Raw genomic sequence first — 20384 nt, 5'->3', positions numbered from 1 at the left:
TTTGACCAGGTTGTGGCAATTTGCAATAAAAGGATAAACATAAATGGAACTCCCTGTACTTTTTCATTATAGAGACAGTCAATATTTGGTACTTAAATGATACATTGTACTCTTCTCTGAATTGCTCTGCAGGAAGCATTTTAAAATATGATGTCTAGGTCCCCAACTAGAATGTAATAGCTTCAGATCAAATCTGAAACTGAAAGGAGACTTTGTAGAGCCTTGGACAACATCACAAGTGGAGTGCTATAGTCCCCCATCCCAATATATTAATGATGCTAGAATCTAGAGTGTCCACTCTGAAAAGTGTCTGAGAGCAAACCTTCTCCTATCTTAGTATAGGATTTTCACAAACATCCTATGTGGATTCCCAATGTAGGCAGAACTAAGTAGAGTAATTGAAGAGGAGGCTCAGATTAGGGATGAAATATGCAGAAACCCAGATGTTAAACCAACTGTCTGAGAAACTATTGGGGACAAAAAGCCAATCTGAGACTAGTCAAGACAGGTTGAAATTAGAGAACCCGTGTGTTTCAAGGAAAGAGCCAACCAAGGTCGGATCCTTAGGATTCATTCTTTCTTTCACCCACCCATTCAACACCACCAAAAACATATAAATGTGGTGGATGAAATGCACTTGGCCCTAGTTTTCATGTTTCACAGAACATGGAACAAGAAGCCACACACAATTAAGTGAGTATATCACCATGTGGGGAAGTAGAGGCTGTTCCCGGAACTCGTGTTGTCTGAGAGACAGAAATGCCCCCAGGTTTCTCCTGGATCTTCAGGAACCAACTGCCTGTCATCACTCTCACTTCTACCATATTAGAGTCACTGGGATATAAGGTATACAGAATAGAAATTTCCAGATACCAGCAAAGGATAGTCTTTCTAAACTAAAACACACTCCACATAATCCTACCTTTCCTTGGTGGTTTAGAAAGCCAAGACTAGGAGAACACTGCTTAATAGCGGGTTCAACGTTCCCTGTTTCTCAGTAGGAGTCAGTGATTCAATGAGAAGAAAAGTGACGCTCTTTAAAGTTCCCAGGAAAAATTAGTTTAAAGTGTATTTTCCCTTGTCCTTGTCATTCAGGATCGACCACTCTCAGCCACTCCATCAACAGGTCTTAAGTATTCTCCCTATGAAGCATATCCCAAATCCTAAACATTTCTCCACCCAACTGCAACCACTCTACCATAGGATGCCATCATTTTGCCCTGGACCACTGTGTTAGCTTCATAACTGATCTGCTTACTTTCAATAATACCACCCCCACCCACCCAACCAATATACTACACAGTCAGCTTTTAAAGACATAAATCATACCATATCAGACCCTGCTTTTATTTTTCATAGCTTCTCATCAAGTTAAAATATCCTTACTGAGGCATGCAAAGCCCTGCATAATCTAGTCCCAGCCTGTCTCTCCAGGCTCCTATCACAGAAGCTTCTCCCTGACCACACTGTCATTACTACCTTAGGGCTTTTCATTAGCTGGTCTCTCTTCTCTTAGCTCTAAATGGATTGCTCTTGTCATTTGAGTCTCACCTTAGGTATTACCTCTGCACAGAGACTTACCTGATTCCCCATTCCCAAATATTCACCCAGCCGCCGTCCCAAAATCACCTTCTACTTTTTTGCATAGCCCTTAGCACTATCTGCTATCTTTCTTCCTCATTTTTTCCTGTCCTTTATCACAAGACTGTAAGTTCCATGAGAACAGAGACCTTGTCTCTCTTGATCACTGATGCGTCCCTAAAATTTGCACATCGCCTGCACTCAGTTGTCATTTGGCGAATGACAAAATGCATTCTTATTTTACTATTTGCTAAGTGTGTTGAGTCAGTCCCTTTCAGGCTGCAAGGAATATAAGTTATGCTTAAGTTACTTTACTTACTGACAGCATCAAGGGAGAGGCGGACACAGCCTTAAGGGCTGCCCAGCCAGGCCACAGGGACTGAAGAGTTATTCAGAAGATGTCACAGTCCCAGCAGCCCCATGACCTGGACTCTCCCTTAGCAGAAGGTGTCTGTTGCTCTCTCCTCCAGTGCCTGGAGATTTATCCACCCACCATGTTTCAAGAGATCCTGCCACTCCTGATGACTCCCTTCCTGGCTGAGGACCTCATGAGGACACTGCTGTTGGTGGAGATACTGATTCAGAAGGCTTCACAGGCCATTGGCTCACTTCAACCAAGCTTGAGGTTGTGTATCCTATGTATCCATGAAAATAGCTGAGGCCAGGGTGACAGGGATTGTGTGGGGAAGGGACCACCCCCTACTCCACAAAGAGAGCTGTGGGCAATACAGCCATTCTGAGTCTTCTCAAAAGGAGGAACCATTTTTGTCACTTAGCTCTCCTAATCTGCAGAATAATATTAGAAGTTCTAGAACATATAAACATAAAAATGGATGAGGCCAGGGACTGGCCAAGCACAAAATTATGGGTTGAATATATTTTGAGGGTTAACCCTAGCTGATTAGGATTAATTTCTGATCATTTCCTAAAAATGTGCAATCAAAATGTGTATGTTTGGTCAATATTTTACTTTTTTAATAAAATAAGTTGTACACAAAAATATCTAACTGTCAATTATAAATTGCCCACATGCAAAAATGTGGCTGGCTACAAATTTGAAGAAAGTGGTTACAGAATTTTTTGTAGATTTATGCAACACTGCTTAATTTTAAGTGTTTTCAGTTTAGGAGAATAGTGCATTTTTTCTTAAAGATTCACTTCTATATAACCACAATAGAAGGCAGTTGGCTCAGCATTTCTTAATACATTTGCATTTGTGGGCAAAATTGTATCTACAAGGATATTCATAGGTTTGTAGCAGCAAAAGTTTAGAAACAACCTAAGTTCCTACAAATAAGGGGTAGATTAAGTAAATTCCAGTATATCCTTAAAACAGAATGCTCTGCATCTATTAAAAATGTCAGTCTATATATGTTGATACTGAAAAAAAACCTCAAAATATATTGTTAAGTGGAAAAGCAAGGTATAGAAATATGGACGTCATATTCTTATTTATGTGGGAAAAAAGAGTTGCCTCCAAAGAGAGGCCTAGGTGTCTGGGATGGGAACAAGACCTACTTTCCAATCTGAGATTTTTTATGGTTTGATTTTCTTTAAATCTCATTCATAAATTCCTTTAAAAATAGGAAAAAAAAAAACCCAGAACATCATTTTCATATTAAGAAAAATATATATAGCACTTCCCCGCTGAGTCTAGAAGAAAGAGAAATTTGAATATTCAGTATCTTTTATATTGAGAAAACTAAGTCTGTCAGGACCTAAAGAATTTCCTCAGTCTTTGCCATTTTCCCTACTCTGTTTATATAATTTGTAACAGGCAGGGCTTAGAAATAGAAAATCCCTAAAAACAGTGTAAGGATTAAAAGCATTTGCAATATAAGAAAGTACTTAGTACCAAAGTGAACATTTCCCTGAGGAAGAACCAGTTAGACATGGACTCTCATTATGTCACTAGGCTCTCCTGGGCATTTAGTATGACACACAAATTACATAATTCTATAATTAATATAAAGAATGTTCTGCAGTTCTTTTCTACTTCAGCTCTTATGAGAGAGTAGAGATGGAATAAAAATAGCTGAGTTGCTGGGCTTTTACACTGCTTGCATGACCTTCACCTTTTTCTCTCTGCTTTAATATTTATTTGCATTATCTTTGGTGTTACTTGGATGAATTAGGACAGAGAATGAATGATAAATTCATAGTTCTACTCAGGATAGCATTGTAAATTCACAATCTGAGATACTCCAAATAGTCCAAACATAGCAATAACAGATTTTTAAAAGAGATTTTAAGAAAACAGGTATGACTTAAAAAATCAGATATTTTCATGGACCTGAAGAGGAAAATAAACTATAAAGTGAAAAGGTAGAATGAGGGTGAGAGACACTGGGCTGGGGACATTCAGGGCTCTAGGTCTGGAAACTGTCAGAGGATACTAGGGATGGTGATGATTGTGGGATAGTAAGAACTAAAACTGCCTGATTTAAGACTGGAGCCTGACTCACTTATTGAACCCAGAGGCTGGGATGGGTTAACTTCATCTGTAAAAGAGGCTAAAATAACACTATTTGCTACCACTATCTTGGGCTATAGCTTCTATTAAGCTACGTAATTGGAGTACAGGAAACAAACACATAGCCTCAATGTCAGGAGCTGAGCTAAGCTGTTTACTAGCTTGGATTGGATGTGTAATGTTTCCAATATTTTCCTTCATGGATGCCCTGAATATCCAATATACAGCATGAATCTGAATCCTTAGTCCTGAGGAAAAGTGTGGAAACGAGCACCAAACTGGTAAAACAAACACTAGTTGACTTCCAAAAGTGAAGAAGAAAAACAATTTTGTTACCCGAGATGAACCTTCAAATAAAAATTCCACATATAAGTGGGATACAAACATCAACATAATCAGCAACGATACTAATGAGCAGAGATGAGTCTACCTAAAGGCAAGAACAATACAGCAATCTGAACATTAGTTTAAAATTAGTGTATTAAGGATGCTCAAAGTGATAAAAAAAAAAAAAGGAAGAACACCTCCTTCCTAAAATACTAAACAAAAACAGTCAAACAGAGAATTAGTAAATTAAAAGACAGTTCTAAGGAATTGATCCATGACATAGTACAGAGAGAAAAGTAAGTTTAAAAATGTAAAAAAGTACCCGAGAAACATGGAAAATATAATATATCTAACAGAAGCCCCAGGGAAAGAGAACAGAAGGAATGATAGAGACATGACAGTGAAAGAAAGAATGGCAAAAAATATTGTCCAGAATTAATAAAATACTTGATTTTTCAAATTTAAAGTGCACACATAGCACTGAGCACAATCAATCAATCAATCAATCAATCAGTCAATCTAGACCTAGAAATTGAATTGATAGTTTATGTTTCACGTATAAAAAGAAAAAAGTATAAGCTAGTAGGTCAGAAGCTCGGTGACAGAAGGAAAGCAGACTTCTGTCAACAGCAATAGATGTTAAAAAGCAACGAGATAGGATACTTCTGGGAAGACTGCCGATTATGAAGCACCATAAGTCTGTCTCTCCACCTGGACAATGAATACACTGGCAGAATCTGTCTATTCAACTATTTTGGAATTCTGGAGCCTACTGAAGGCTTGCCACTTCCAGGGAAAGCCTTCCCACTCTTGATGGGCGCATAAAATGGTACAGCCTCTATAGAAAACAGTATGACAACTTCTGAAAAAAATAAAAATAGAATTAACATATGACCTAGCAATTCTACTTCTGAGTATATACTCAAAAGAACCCCTGAAAGCAGGGGTTCAAAGAGATAGCTGTACACCCATGTTCATAACAGCATTATTGGCAATATCTAAAACATGGAAGCAACCCAAGTGTCCACAACTTCAGATAAACAAAATGTGGTGTAAACACACAGTGGAATATTAGTCATCTTTGAAAAGGAACAAAATTTTGATACATGATGCAAAACGGATGAATTTTGAGAACATTATACTGAGCGAAAACAAACCAGTTCCTAAAAGACTATATGATTCCACTTACATGAGGTACTTAGAAGGTCAAAATCATAGAGACAGAAACTAAAATGGTGGTTGTCAGTGGCTAGGATGAAGGAGAAATGGGAAGTTGTTATTTAATGGGTACAGAGTTTCAGTTTTGTAACATGAGAAGAGTTCTGGAGATGAATGGTGATAATGTTTCACAATATTAATGTATTTAATACCACTGAATTCTACACCAAAAAATTACTAAAGTAGTACATTTTATGTTAAGTGTGTTTTACCACAATAAAAATATGGAAAAGAAAGAAAAGCAATAGGATAATATTTTCAAAGTGCTGATAAAAATAGCTGCCAAAATAAATTCTATAATCAGGTAATCTATTATTCAAGAGTAAGACAAAAATCTAAAACGTTCAAAACCATTGCTGATAAACCACTAGTTGGTGTGCTTCACAAAGAAAATCAAACTCAGAGGAAAGACATGAAGATATAAAGAATGGAGGTGACTGTGGATATTGGTAAAATATGTTAATGTGACAAGACTGTATTTTCCAAGCACCATCACAGCAACATTTCCAGTCCTTGCTATTGTAGAACCTTGCCACACCACCATCAGAAGATTGAGTCTGTTTCCCTGCCCTGAATCCAAAGAAACTGCAGCTGCCTTTAGTGAGTAAGATCCAGGGAAAATGGCACTGTGTGACTTTCAAGGCTGGGTGATGTGGTTTCTGCTTGGCCATCTCTTTCTTGGGACACTTTCCCTGGGAAGCCATCATGCTCTGAGAAAGCCCGAACTAGCCTAAACAAAGAGACCACCTGGAAAGGAACACATGGAGAGAGACTGAGGACCCCAGCCAATAGCCAGATTCCAACGAAGGCCTTATACAGTGTGAAACAATGACAAGCCACCTCTAATTTGCCCTGCTCAAATTCATGACCCACAGCGTCCATGAGCATAATAATGATTTTCTTTTTTTATGCCATTAAATTTTGGAGCAATGTGTTACAGAATTGTATGGAAGAGTTAGTACATTTAACTGCTTAAAAATATTTTTGTAACTAATAATAATAACAATAACAATAACAATAATAAAAACAGACTTATAATTACCAGAGGAGAGAGGGGGGTGGGAAGGGATAAATTGAGATTTCAAGATTTGCAGATACTAACTACTATACATAAAATAGATAAACAGCAAGTTTCTACTGTATACCACAGGGAACCATAGTCAATATCTTGTAGTAACTTATAATGAAAAAGTATATGAAAATGAACATATGTATGCATATGTATGACTGAAACTTTATGCTGTACACCAGAAATTGACACACTGTAAACTGACTATACTTCAAAAAGATAATAATAAAAGGAAAGAAAATGGAAATTATTTAAAGAGAGAATTTGCTTGCTTTGGGAGAAGGGTAATGATGTATAATAAATTTAGGCTTTGATAACATTTTACAGTTACGTTTGTGTGCTGAACATTTGAAGATAAACATTAAAAAAAATAGAAATTGAATCTACGGAGTCTAATCCAGCAAAGAGAAAAAGTTGGAGGCGTAGTAATGAAAATTTTATAAATATATACAATCAGAGACAAACCACATAACATGATAATCAACTAACTAGTTCACAATGCTTTTCAAACTCTCAGAATTCTACTTAATTTAGGCTACATTCGTTAAAAAACCCAAGGACCAGTAGGAATCAGACTCCTGTGTCTCGGGTTTTCTGATAATGTAAAGTTCAGAAAGTTTTGGTCTTTTTGGTTATTTTCAGTATAAGCCTCAACACTTTTGAAAGAGTGACTGTGGACAGAATCAGTTTTAATTAGGCCAAGTATTGTGATATTTAGTTAGAATGTATAGTCACCACAAATTAGCTTTCTGGAATCTCTCCTGGAAGAACAGGGAAGAGAATAATAAGATAACTAAGTCATTAAAGAAGAAAGTGGTGGTAGTTTTCCCTCAGCTAGGCATAGTTGTCTGCTAGCTCACCTTATTTTTCTTTAAATAACACAGACAAAAATAGTAATCATTCATGACAGGCAGAATGTGGTTCAATTTGCCAACGTATCTCACCAATTTTTGTGTGTACCATTGTTATCTGCATCTCAGTACCCCCACTCTGTGATTCTACAGGGTGTACTAACAAATGCCCTCCAGAGTGCTCTAAGAAGGAAAAAGAGACACAGATACCACAGCTCTGGACTTTTAGCTGTTTCCTTTACTCCACTCCTCTCATTTCTGTGCCAGTGGGATCCAGGCTGTGGGGCCACAGACCGTGGTCAGACCAAAGGGAAGTGGAAGAGGATACCAGAGAGAAGCCATGATGACTTTGTTTACTTGCAGGACAAGAGAACTTGCTCCTCTCCTCCAAAGCGTTGAATAGTACTTACTGAAATCACTACTTATTTGTGTCTTGGTTCACACGTTGCTTTATAATGATAATTTAACTACATGGGTCTTATCTCTTTAATTGGGCTGTGTACATTTTGAGGAGTAGTATTTCATTAATATGAGTATTTCCATGGGGAAGATATAGCTCAGTGGTACAGTGAGTGCTTAACATGCACAAGGTCCTGGGTTCAATCCCCAGTATCTCCATTAAAAAAAACAATAAAAATAAATAAATAAATAGACCAAATGACCCCAACAACAAAAAAATTAAAAAATTAAAATTAAAAAATGAGTATTTCCAGCACTTAAGGTAGTACTGGCACATAGTAAATACAATAATGTTTACCAAATCAATAAATGCTACAGATGAGAAATGAATTTTCTCTTAATTTTCTTCATAATAAATTTTCTCTATAAAATGAAATTAAGAAGTCTGCCCAGGAAATTTAGTGACAGAAGCAGGACAAGAACCCAAAGACTGTGCTTTCCTCTCGCCCTCTCAGAGGCAGCAGCACCCCCTTTAAATTTAGAAAGCTCGTCCTCAGAAGCCTCCAGATTCCTTCTGGCAAGCCTGGGTTATACCCACCAGGCTTCAGTGAGATGAGGTCTATGGTCTCTGCTGATACAAGATACCGTGACAGTGATCTGGTGCCTTTAACGTCTCCCAGTGACTACAAGTAAAGAAAGCAGTTCAACAGCATGTGCATACTGTGACCATAATCTTAGGTGGACTCCTTTTGCTCTCTATTATTTTTACATGTAAAGGAAACATTTCACCTTTCTACAGCTCTCTCTTTCCTTGAAATAGTCCCAAATATTGACCTGAAAAGACAACATCCTACTTGCCATTATAATGAGTGTTCATTTATTTAATATTCCATGCCATTCCTTTATAATTTCTATGTTAATAAATCCAATAATCCCAGATGTACTACATTCCTGAAGGCCAAGGGTGAGAGGCAATAATCTTCTACCTTCTCACCATAATCCTTCCCTATTTTATAAAATTTCCCAGTACAGTATAAAGATTTGGGAAAAACATTAACAATCAGTTGGTGATTACTCTATAAACTATGAATAATATCAAAATTCCCCAGTTATTTTCTCTGGGTAGCCTAGGATTTTTTTTTTTTTTTTCCATTAGAAAGGACCTGTAGGTTTACTGATCAGGACATACTGTTCTTCCTTTTAACCTTATCTTTTCAAGGCTTGTGAAGTTCTGCCTTACATTTATTGCCTAATAGACTTGAAAGACAGGAGAAAAGTTGTGGCAAGAACAGCTGAATGGAACTGTTGATTATGATTGACAAAGAGCCGCAGTGTGAGAACGAGAAACAAAGGAGACTCTGTGCTGGTGGGAAGCATGTGACCAGCTGCCCCAGTTCGGCAAGAGCAGTTCCATTTGTTAGTCTACTTTTCTGGATTTCCATCAAGATCCTGGTGGAACCTGCTCCTTTCCACAGCCCTTCCCACTTCCCCCAGTCCTCAAAAGGGATTAAAAAAAAAAATTAGGGACCCCAATGAATAGCCATATGCCTTCTTGTATTCTCTTGGCTTTTTCCTCTGTTTCTAAAGCATAGTCTCCAAATATTTTTTATCAAGGATTTAATCAGTAAAACATATGGCCCCATTTATAAATTAGATTCCTGTACTTCTTATGTTGATACTTTGTGCTAATATATTACATGTCTTATAAAACATATAAGGAATCTAAAAAATAATACAAATTTTATTTACAAACCAGAAATAGACTCACAGACATAGAAAGCAAACTGTGGTTACCAGGGGGAAAGGGAGGGAAGAGATAGATGAGGAGTTTAGGATTAACAGATACACATCACTATATATAAAATAGATAAACAACAAGGACCTACTGTATAGCACAGGGTACTATATTCAATTTCTTGTAATGAGCTGTAATGGAAAAGAACCTTAAAAAATATGTATGTATATGTATAACTGAATTGTTTTGCTGTACACATGAAATTAACATTGTAAATCAACTATACTTCAATAATAAATGAGAATTAAAAAAATATAAAAAGAATTTAAAAGTGATGCAAAATCAATATAAATAAAATTTTTCTTATTATTTCCCCTCTGCACCCTAATGCATCAACTGTGCAATCCCAGGGTGTTTGCACTCTTGTTTTGGAGGCTCCTGACCAAAAGACATTTGTAAGTTAACCAAAGAAAAGTGTAGTCCAATCTGAGAAGCTGCATCTCCTTCTGACATCATTTGGGGATGGGACAACTCAGGCAGCTTCCTCATGTTTCTGGATACTTCTGGGAAGATCATGCAAAAAGCATCGGAAAGGGTCCAACCCCAGGGTTCTGGAGACCCGAAATCTAGCTCCAGCCTCATCACTAACTAGCTCTGTGACTCTGAAAAAATCATTTAAACTTTCTGAATTTAATGTCACTGGTAAAAAGCATAATTTTCCTGCCCATGTCTCTTAGTTGCTGTAAATATCAAACAAGGTAGTAGATTTGCAATTTCCTGCCTATCTCTTAATTTTTGTAAATGTCAAACAAGGCAGTGGATTTGCAATTGTTTTGCAAAGAGTAACATGAATCGAAATATAGGGCAATATTGTTATTCTTTTTAATGACCATGGTAGGTAAGGTTATTTCCCCCAGTGTTCACTGCATCGACAAAACTAATTCACTACAGACACACTTCCCTTTGCCCCTCCCTACCATATAAATGACCATTGGTGAAAATTCAAGACTTCTATTTTAGATTTTAGTGAACAGTCTCCTACCTCTTCCTCTCAAGGTTTTAAGTAAGAGGAGAGAAAAATTTTAGAGTTGAAGGAGTGTAAAAGATGATCTGAGCTAGTGTTCTTATTTTATGGATTAAGATACTGATGCTCAGAGAGGGCCGATTTTCCCAGAATCACACCGCTGGGAAAGGAGCCACATTCACACCTAGCCTCCCTATTTTGCAGTCAATGCTGCTTTTCAGGGGTGATTCACACGGTCATAGTTCTCTAGTAAATCATTTATTCCACACCAGCTGTCTGCTTCTGTCACCAGCAAATCACATCCTGATGAAATCCAGTCAATATCAATTCTCCATCACAAAAGATTCTCTCCCTTTTCATATTGTTACATCTTACAAGTCAATCCTACCCCCAAACTCTTCAATGCTTTCTTTCTTTTACTCTACTCCTACTCTGATGGCCTGGTTAGCAACCAGTAATCTTTTCTTATCTGGAAAGGGCTGTGGATTGGGTGGCCAGAGATAGCCACTTAAATTGCCACAGAGGTGTCTGGCCCTTCAAAGCACTGAGGGCTGTTATGTCAGTCACTCAAGGTAAAATAACCTTCTCACAGGGGTCTCACACCAGAAGGAGGTGTGAGGACTACGGAGAGGAGAATTTAGACATCGGTGGCAGAGATGACTGGAGAGAAGGAGGGTTAAATGGATGCATGTCCCTCCCAGAGGCTGTTTCTTCTCTGGGGCTGGTTTCTCTAGACAGAAGGGCCTTCCTCCTTCTCTCCTATTCTTCCTTCAGCTCAAGCCAGCCACTCCCCACCTCCCCACCTTCCCACTCAAATCAGTCTCTGATTTAAATGTCAAATTGTGCCTATGCTGCATTTTCAGTGGGGTCCCTTACTTGGGTTGTTGCTAGATATTTAATGGAAAAATATTCTCCATGAGTAAGAGATATGGAACTTCACATCCATGTTCCTAATGGGATAAAAATAAATTAGTGGATTCATTTACTTAAATGTCTTTAAATGAAGCCTTGACCCAGATGAAGCAGTCAGAGGTCCAAAGCAAAGAGCCAGCAAGATTTTCTCTGTGTGATTTCTGTTCATTCTTGGCTTTATTCTCATAAAATATCCACTCAGTGTGTAACAGGATCAGAATGCAAATAGCCAGACCACCAGTGCAACTTTTGAGAGCAAAAACCAAATTATGTATACTCTCTTACTAATTTGTCTAAAAAGAAATATCTGGCCATATAAGTATTTATATTACCCCTCTTTTTGCATGGAAGATAGTCTAGCATTTTCTAGTTTGTTCCCCTCTGCCCTTCACTCGAGATTTATATAGTATGTTTGACACCAAGCTCCGAGCAAGGCCTGAAAACAGAGCAGGTAGTCCAGAAATTATAATGTTTAACTGAACTGGTGTTCAAACCCAGGAAAACCACAGTCAAGAAGCTGAAATGTTTGGCTTTCTCTAAATGTTAATGTCAAACACAACGTGAGCTCAATTTCAAAAAAAAAAAAGTTAGAAAATGATACATTAGTGGAGGGGGAGATAGGACAGTGGACCTCAGACTCTGAGAGCTAGTCTGAAACATTTCAAAAAATTAAAGAAATGAAAGCCCAGGGTTTCTTAGGATGTGTCATAAGATGCCTAAGACAAGAGATCTGTTCAATAATCACTGATCAGAGGTGAACCTTGAGCACCAACGATGGAGGAGGAAGAGGGGTAGGGCAAGAGGTGCCTGTGGGATCCTGGAATCACCCGCCCATCACCTCCTCTTTCTTCCCTTCCATTCCAGACCCCACACATTGGCTCACAGTGCAAGGGTGTTCAGGCTCCACTCTTGCCAGGCTCATCCCACTGGAGTTCACTGAGAGAGAAGGAGAAGGAAGCAATGACTCCTTGCTTCTCGGTCTCTCACCCCTCCACCTTTGCCAAAAATTAAACATATTTGATGGAACAAAACAATCCCTCTGACTGCTAAGCTCTGATGAAACAATAGGGTCTAAACACATCTGCTGGCCTTTGTTAGGGAAGTTTTTTGCTCTGAAGCCTCACGTGTCTGGAAGTATAATTGTGTGTGCGTGCATGCGTGCGTGCGTGCGTGCGTGTTGGTACAGAGGTGATCAGCTAGCTTTAACTTTAGGCTAGATTCACCATACTAATAAGAATTCTTAACTTCTGAGGGTCACAAGGTTCATACTGGAGCATTTTTCTTAGTATAGATGATAATTTGTGAATTTTCTAAGATCATATATTTGGACACAAAATAAAACAACCAAACAACCAGCCAACCAACCGAACAACAACAAAACCTACCATAAAGTTTTACTTACCTTCAAGACCTCCTTCATACTATAAAAAGACTTAATGAAACAGTTCATGTTTTAAAACTGACACAGATTTATTTTACAGGACACCTACCAGATATCTTCTTGATCAAATGCTTCTGTTTTCTGTTATTTCGCCATCTTAAGATCTTTAATCTTTCCTGTAAGTCCCTCAGAAGCCTGACTGAGATAGGTTAAAAGCTCCATTAACTACAACTTACAGGTGAGATCTTAAAGGCTTGAGTGATTTTAAAACTTTCATAAATATCTTTCAGAAATGTTCAGTGGCTTCAAGTTCAGTTACAGCATTCGGAGATTTGAATGAAAGGAAAGGTAAAGTTCTACAGCTGTTCTGTCCAACACGAAAGCCACACGTGGCCATGAACATTCTAAGTGCAGAAAGAGCAACTAAGGACATTTTAAGGGTGATTGCAACAATTTGGATACATGAGTGTAATTTTTAAATTTTATGTATGTATGTATGTATGCATGTATGTATTTATTACCTTTGAAGTCCATCAATTGATTTTTTTAATTAAAAAATAGTCAGTTTACAATTTTGTACTAATTTCTGGTGTACAGCATAACCCATACAGATCATGGGTTTCAGGTGAAAATTTGTTATCTGAATTGAGATGTGCTGTAAGTGTAAAACACACACCAGATTCTGAACACTTCCTATGAAAACAAAGTGTCATTTATATAACCTTTATATTGATTAAAGGTGAAGATGATAATATTTTGGATACATTGGGCTAAATGAAATATATTGTTAAAATCGTTTTACTGCTTTCTTTTTATTTTTTTAAACATGACTACTAGAAAATTTAGGATTGTATATACAGCTTATACTGTATTTTCAGTTGATAATCCTCGTCCAAAGGGCAGTTTTGACTTAAATGTAACTATTGTAGTTCAGCCACCTGTCTAATCATACCCCTGGCAGTAAGCTTCAATATTTATTTGTCAAACATGCTTTTTGTGTTCAAATAAAATTACTTAAATCTTCAAAGGAAAACTGAAGTTAGGAAGGAAGAGAACGAAAGAGGTAAAAGGCTACAGCCAATGAGCTTTCATCTCCGTGAACAAGCAAATGCAAATGCTTTTTATTATAGTCACAAAAATTTGTAAGTTCTAATTCTTAAGTGAAATATGTGTACATACAAATGCTTGCATGTATATACATATAGGTGTACATATGTACAAAGATATATACAGGCATGCTTGCTCGATGCAGGGTTGCCACAAACCTTCAGTTTGTAAAAATCTCAGTATCTGCGAGGCACATAAAGTGAAGTGCAATAAAACGAGGTATGCTTTTATAGAGATATATACACGGTCACTGATAGAATCAGAGTGGAAAGGAAATTTAATTCTGGCCAGTTTTCCATGATACTGCACAGAAAAAATTGGAAACAGGAGAGGTATGCTTTAAGAATCCATTTTTGTGGTATTGTCAGTGGAAATGTGGACTTAAAGGAAACACATTTCTAATGATACAGTGACTACAAAATGTCAAGGGTTGGGGGTCAAGGGGAGAACATCACTAATGACATTTCCAAATCTGAGAATTTTCTTTGGATATTTTCACTTTTTTTTTCTTTCCAGAAGGTTTATCCCAGCTCCAGGTTAAGCTGCTTCTGCACCTTAAAAAATCCTACCCTTGAAACTCTAATATCAGTCCTGCAAATCACTAGTAGATACAGCATCTATGATTCTGGCACCTTGGAATCGCTGTGTTCCACTGCCACTTACATGGTAATTATACCTGTAAACATCCTCATTCAGCTCTAATGCTTCATCCAATTGATAGTTCCATTATCCAGCCCATCACCATGGAGAGACGTAAGTTAACCCCAACTTATTCGTCCTTACCTCCCCAATACCCAGTCAACCCTTACCGTATCCAGAATCTCTCAGCTTTATCTTCTCTTTATCCCCACTCATCAGCTCCATACTGGACCCAGTAGCCTCATAATTCATCTCCCAGTCTTCAGTATTATCCCCTTGGATCTATACTTCAAAATCTTTCAAAAAATTATCCATCTAAAATTGAATCTGACATCATTCCCCATTTAAATACATCCAAAGGCTACATGTCATCTATAGAATTCAGGTTCCTCTGCCTGGCCTACAAGGCCTGTGGTGCTTGGCACCTACCTAAAATTTCATTATTTGTTATTTCTTGACTCATACTTAATGCTTAAATATTATCAACTGATTATGATTCCTTGCAGACTCTGTGCTATTTTTATGACTTTCTGCCTTGGCTTCTACTTGTCCCTTTATTTGGAACACCATTCCCAATTATCTTAATGTTGCTTATCTTTTGAGACGCAATTCAGTTATAATCTGTCATAGGCTGAGCCTCCAGGCTGTGCTGTGGGCACCCTTCTCTGTATTCTCATAGCACAGGGGGCAGACTTCTAGTTCAGTATTTAACATGTTATACTGAAATTATTAAAATTATCTGCTAAGTGTCTCTCTTATTCTAGATCCTAAGACCCACTTACAGCAGGGACCAGAACTTACCTTTATAGTCTCACTGCTAATATCAGCTGACTTTTGGTAAATGTTTGTTGGAATGACTTGGACAAGGGGAAATGTCTAAAAGAACTGAGGTTGGAAGCCTCTACATCTATAAAGTCAGAGCTTGTGCTCCTAGTGGTCTCACCATCAAACAAGAGACTGAAATTTCAGGAAAGTATTAACATAGTGGCAGAATGAGTGAGAGAAGAGTGTAGCCACAAGCTGTTGACACACAAAAAAATTCCTAGAGAAGGAACTTACATAATCAATGAACACGTGGGGAAGCCCTCACTGGTAGCCCAAAACCTGGACCCTTCTGCTCCTGTCCTCCAGGAAGCATAGGCCTTGCTGGAATATTGTCTATCTCTGACCTTTCATTCTACCCTAACAAATTATTTTTATCAGATTTAACCTGTAAAAAACAATCATTGATTCAGGGAGTGTAATTTTCTTAAGTACAAACAAAGCCAATTACGTTCATGATTAAAGCAAGATCTAGTGGATTTAAGAGCCAGCCCTAGGGAAACCAATGCATCAACTCTCAGTATGAAGAACAGACAGAGCTGAAAGTAATATCCAAATGACTTACCTAATCACCATTTCAAGAAAGCTTTTTGATGACTTTTCCAACTGGCAACCAACACCTAGTGGCCTGCAGTGTGGCAGCTACTTCCAATCCAGGAAGATCGGTGGGACCTGGAAGATTGAATTGGCACTTTTAATTTCTGGCTCAGCACTAAGGCTTTGCCCAGATGAGTGACTACTGGAGAGGCTGGCTTTCTTTTATGTTCAGTTACCTGTACTAGGCAATATGTGCTGGAAGTGTCGAGGGATGGTGACTAACATTTCATCTCCCACTTTATTGAGAGACCAATTTAAGTGTTATCTAAGCAACTGAAACTCAAAAAATCTCCATAATGAAGAACTCCTGCCCAAAGGGCAGCCAGTGGAAAGAGGAGTTGCCTCTCACAATCTCTTCTCCCATGTTCGCATTTGGCTTTATTACAGTGGCAAACCAGTCACCCTAAGAAGAGCTGATCTTGTGGCTTGAGATTTTCCGAGCCAGATGTGCAGATGAATGTGCAGATTAACAACGGGAAAGCATATTTGAAAAGCTTTCAAGCCCATTCAAACTTGTGTAGGTTTCACATGCACTTTGTGAGCCCAAAGCTTATGAAAGAGTCTGTGTTCTTGGACTGTGGTGCCTGGAGGCCTGCGGAAAGGCAGGTATTTCTACACCGAGACACTGAGCAGCCTTTCCCTCCTCTTCCCACACTTCTGGGCAGAGAATTGGCCCCAGGAAAGTATAGTGTGAGCTGGGACTGCAGAAAGAGGGAGGCAAAGGAGCAGTGACAGCAGAAAGAGCAACGAGGTCGAGACTAATAGCAGAGTAGCAGGAGGGAGGTGATGGTCTGGGAAGAGAGGCAAGTCTGACAACCCTGCATTATGTTGTCAAAGGCTAAACAGAGTGAGTCCTACTCCCTTTTCGACTGTGGGAAAGAGTGATTATGACTGAGCCTGGTTTCCCACATCATTTTCTAGTGATCAGACCTCTCCCAGTGTTACGCAGATGAGAAACGACATCGGATGCAAGACATGCAGTTGAGCCCAGAGGGAAAGGGCATGGTAAAGGGACAATGATGTGTTGCCCATGCAGCGCTACATACATTTAGAAATGAAACTTTCTTTATACTATTCCATGCATTACGAAAGCTTCTCTGGCAATTTCTTGTGTTATCAGGTAGTTGTTCTTGTACATGACATCCCAAGTGTGAATGGCAGATGTACACACTCATGTGCCAAATGCCTACTGCATGAAGGGACCAGCTGTGGGTCCTGGCCAGCTGCTAACCCAGATGGCTTCTGCACAGGAAGTGAACACCTTTTATAGAACACAATATGGCCTCTTCTGAGCCCCAAATAGACTGGTGCAGTCAAGTCCTCCCAAGGGAAATCTCAGTGGCCAAATTCCCTTTTGTCCAAACACATGACTTCTACTGCTTGGTCAAAGTGTGTGGCTATGGACAAGGACAAGGACACCAGGGATCTATTTCCTTGGTATCTGCTCACCTTTGTAGTGTGAGTCATTGGGTACCCTGTGGCTGTGCTCACACATTGTTTTGTCTCTGGGACGGCTCTGGAGGTAAGGTCAATGTGACCGCTTGGACCTCATCTCCTACCAGCTCCCCCTTTTGCTCACTCACTCTAGCTCCACTGGCCTTGATGGTCTCTCCTCAGCCCCGAGCTTTTACAATTAGGCTTCTCATCTCCAGGCTCCCATCCTTGTCTTCCCAGAGCTAACTTCCTTAGGTTCGGTTTCTGTTTAAACATCGTAACTTCAGAAAGGCTTTCCCTGACCATCACATCAACCTCCTTCTCCAATCCACACCTCTCCATCCCTATACAATCTATCGTCTACCCTGGCTAATTTCTCTGCAAGCACTTTTAACTATCTTTATTTAGTCATTTTGATCCTTGTTGTCTGTGTCTGCAATTAAAATGTAGGATCTATATAGGCATGAGCTTTTCTTCTCTCCTTTACTGATTTCTAGTGCCAAGACAGTGCTTGATACATAGTAGGGCAATAAATACTGGTTGACTGAATGAAACAGTGAATGATGTGCGGAAAATGTAGAGTTAACTGGCTTGTTCTCCACCACTCAATTAGGCAGAGGGGAGAATGTGACTCAAACCAGGTCTTGGGATTTCAAATTCCATGCTATTTCCTGTATACAAGGTTACCTCTATTGCAAAACTTACATTTGGTTTCAATGTTCATTCTAGGGGAAAATAAACTAATCTAGACAGGAATCCTAAGGCCACTGTCACACTTTCAGAATTTAGAAATGCTCTGATGATTTATTATCAGGCGTTTTATTTTTAACCTCCTAAAGCTGAAAGCAGTACTTTCCCTAAGGGAGTACAAAGTGAGACACCCAAGACAATAGTTTCTGGAAGATGGGAGCTATGAAGCCTCAATGAATGTGTGATGTTTCCAGTCAGCTTCCAGTAATGAGAGATATAAAAGGACTCTCAGAGAGCAGCAGGGTCACCATCTTGATTTCAAGTGAACAGATTATAACCCTGATTATAGCGTGTGCACAAATGTTCACCTGACATACAGATAATAGCATCTTTCCTGTGTCCCCAGATCCTTTAACAGAAAAATCTCTCCCTTTGGGATCAGTGACACGTAATTATAATTATAATACGCATTATTCCTCATCACAAGATCCATGTATATAAAAAGACTATACATATTCTAAAAACCTCATTATGTACTTATTAAATACGTATTAAGCATTTATACTATTATTATAAGTATTTTTTAGATGTAGAATCGATATGTGCTCATCATATAAAGTTTGGAAAGTAAAACTCCTAAATGAGAAAATCATTCACAATCCCACATAATTTTACAGATGAACTGTAGAATCATTTAACCAAGTTCAAAGAAGAGTAATTCTACTGGAGCTGTACATGATATTTCTTTTTATGTTTATATTTCATGAAACATAAATTAACATTTAAAGAACTGGCATTTTTATAATATTCAGTCTTCAATTCAGTAAGCATGATGCATATTCCCATTTGTTTAATTTTAAAAACATAATATCAGTATATATAAATGCATTATAGATATTTGTATTATATATACATACATTATATACATACAGACACACTTATCAAATATATGCAAGATTTATATGAAGAAAAATGCTAAACTTTACTGAGGTATATAAACAAGACCTGACTATAAATCTGAATGTATACATTATATATGTATAGAAATATGTATATATATTTTGAATAATATATGAATTATTTTATATAGTTTCACAATGTTTTTAAACTTGAAAACAATTTTTAATATTCTATTACATTTCATCATGTGATTGTCACATATATTATTTAACTGTTGTCCTACTATCCATCCTATTTAGGGAGATTTCAAGTTTTTACTCTAAACAATGTTGAAATGAACATCCTAATGCACATTTTACTGTATACATCACTGATTATTTCCCCCTAGGTTTTCAGGAGTGGAATTATGAGATTGAAATACATGAACTTCTCAAAGAATCTTGATATATAGTTCCAAATACTTTTCTAGAAAGGCTGAAGTAATTTACGTGCCTTTGACCTCTCAATTTATTTTACCATTGTTCTCTTCTAATATTTACTAATTTGTATGCAAATATGGTATCAAACTCTCATTTTAGTTCACATTTCTTTGAGCAATGAGGTTGACATCTGGGAAAACAGTTCAGCAGTATTACTTGTGCTTTCATAAATTTCCTGTGTTCAGGTCCTTAAATCTGAACTGATTCCAGGATGTCTTAGGCAGACAGTAAACAGTAGGTCGGTAACTATTTAATAATTAGCTTCGGGGGACTCATTGTAGCATATGCTAATTTCTGTGGTGTAAATACTCCCACCACAGCCTATTTCAAGCTACCAACAGGACATAATTGAACATGGAATTGGGAAGAGTTATATTCAGTGCACTATAGCAAGTGGGAATGAGCCAACACCAGCACATCACTGGAATATGGCTTTATGTTTAAATAATGAGCTTAGAGTTGTGGTTAGGCTTAGACTCCCAATCTTGCTGTGTACTAGCTGTGTGATCTTGGGCGTGCATGGCAGTTTTTTTTTTTTTTTTTTTGAGATTTAATAAGATAATTAAAATATTTAGCACAGTCTCCAGCCCAGAGTAATAACTAAATAATAGCTGTTATTATTACTTTTTATATAGCACTGGTAATGTTTGCTTTTCCCTTTGTGAATTATCCCTATTCTTTGACCATTTATCTTTCAGGTTATTACTGTTTTTTCTTGTTGACTTATAAACACTTTACATACTGAG

The 20384-nt window shown here is 38.0% G+C and overlaps 1 long non-coding RNA gene across 1 annotated transcript in view; it reads right to left on the bottom strand.

Annotated features, from left to right (window-relative positions):
* Window positions 1–20384, bottom strand: part of LOC141576316 (uncharacterized) — a 546933-nt gene that overhangs the window by 164257 nt on the left and 362292 nt on the right. The window contains exon 7 of the long non-coding RNA XR_012504669.1: window positions 16104–16210. This is a non-coding gene — a long non-coding RNA (uncharacterized LOC141576316). The remainder of the gene's footprint in view (window positions 1–16103; window positions 16211–20384) is intronic.

The sequence above is a fragment of the Camelus bactrianus genome, chromosome 3 (genome assembly GCF_048773025.1).
Source record: "Camelus bactrianus isolate YW-2024 breed Bactrian camel chromosome 3, ASM4877302v1, whole genome shotgun sequence".
NCBI classification, from domain to species: domain Eukaryota; kingdom Metazoa; phylum Chordata; class Mammalia; order Artiodactyla; family Camelidae; genus Camelus; species Camelus bactrianus.
This window is presented reverse-complemented; position numbering and strand designations above follow the sequence as displayed.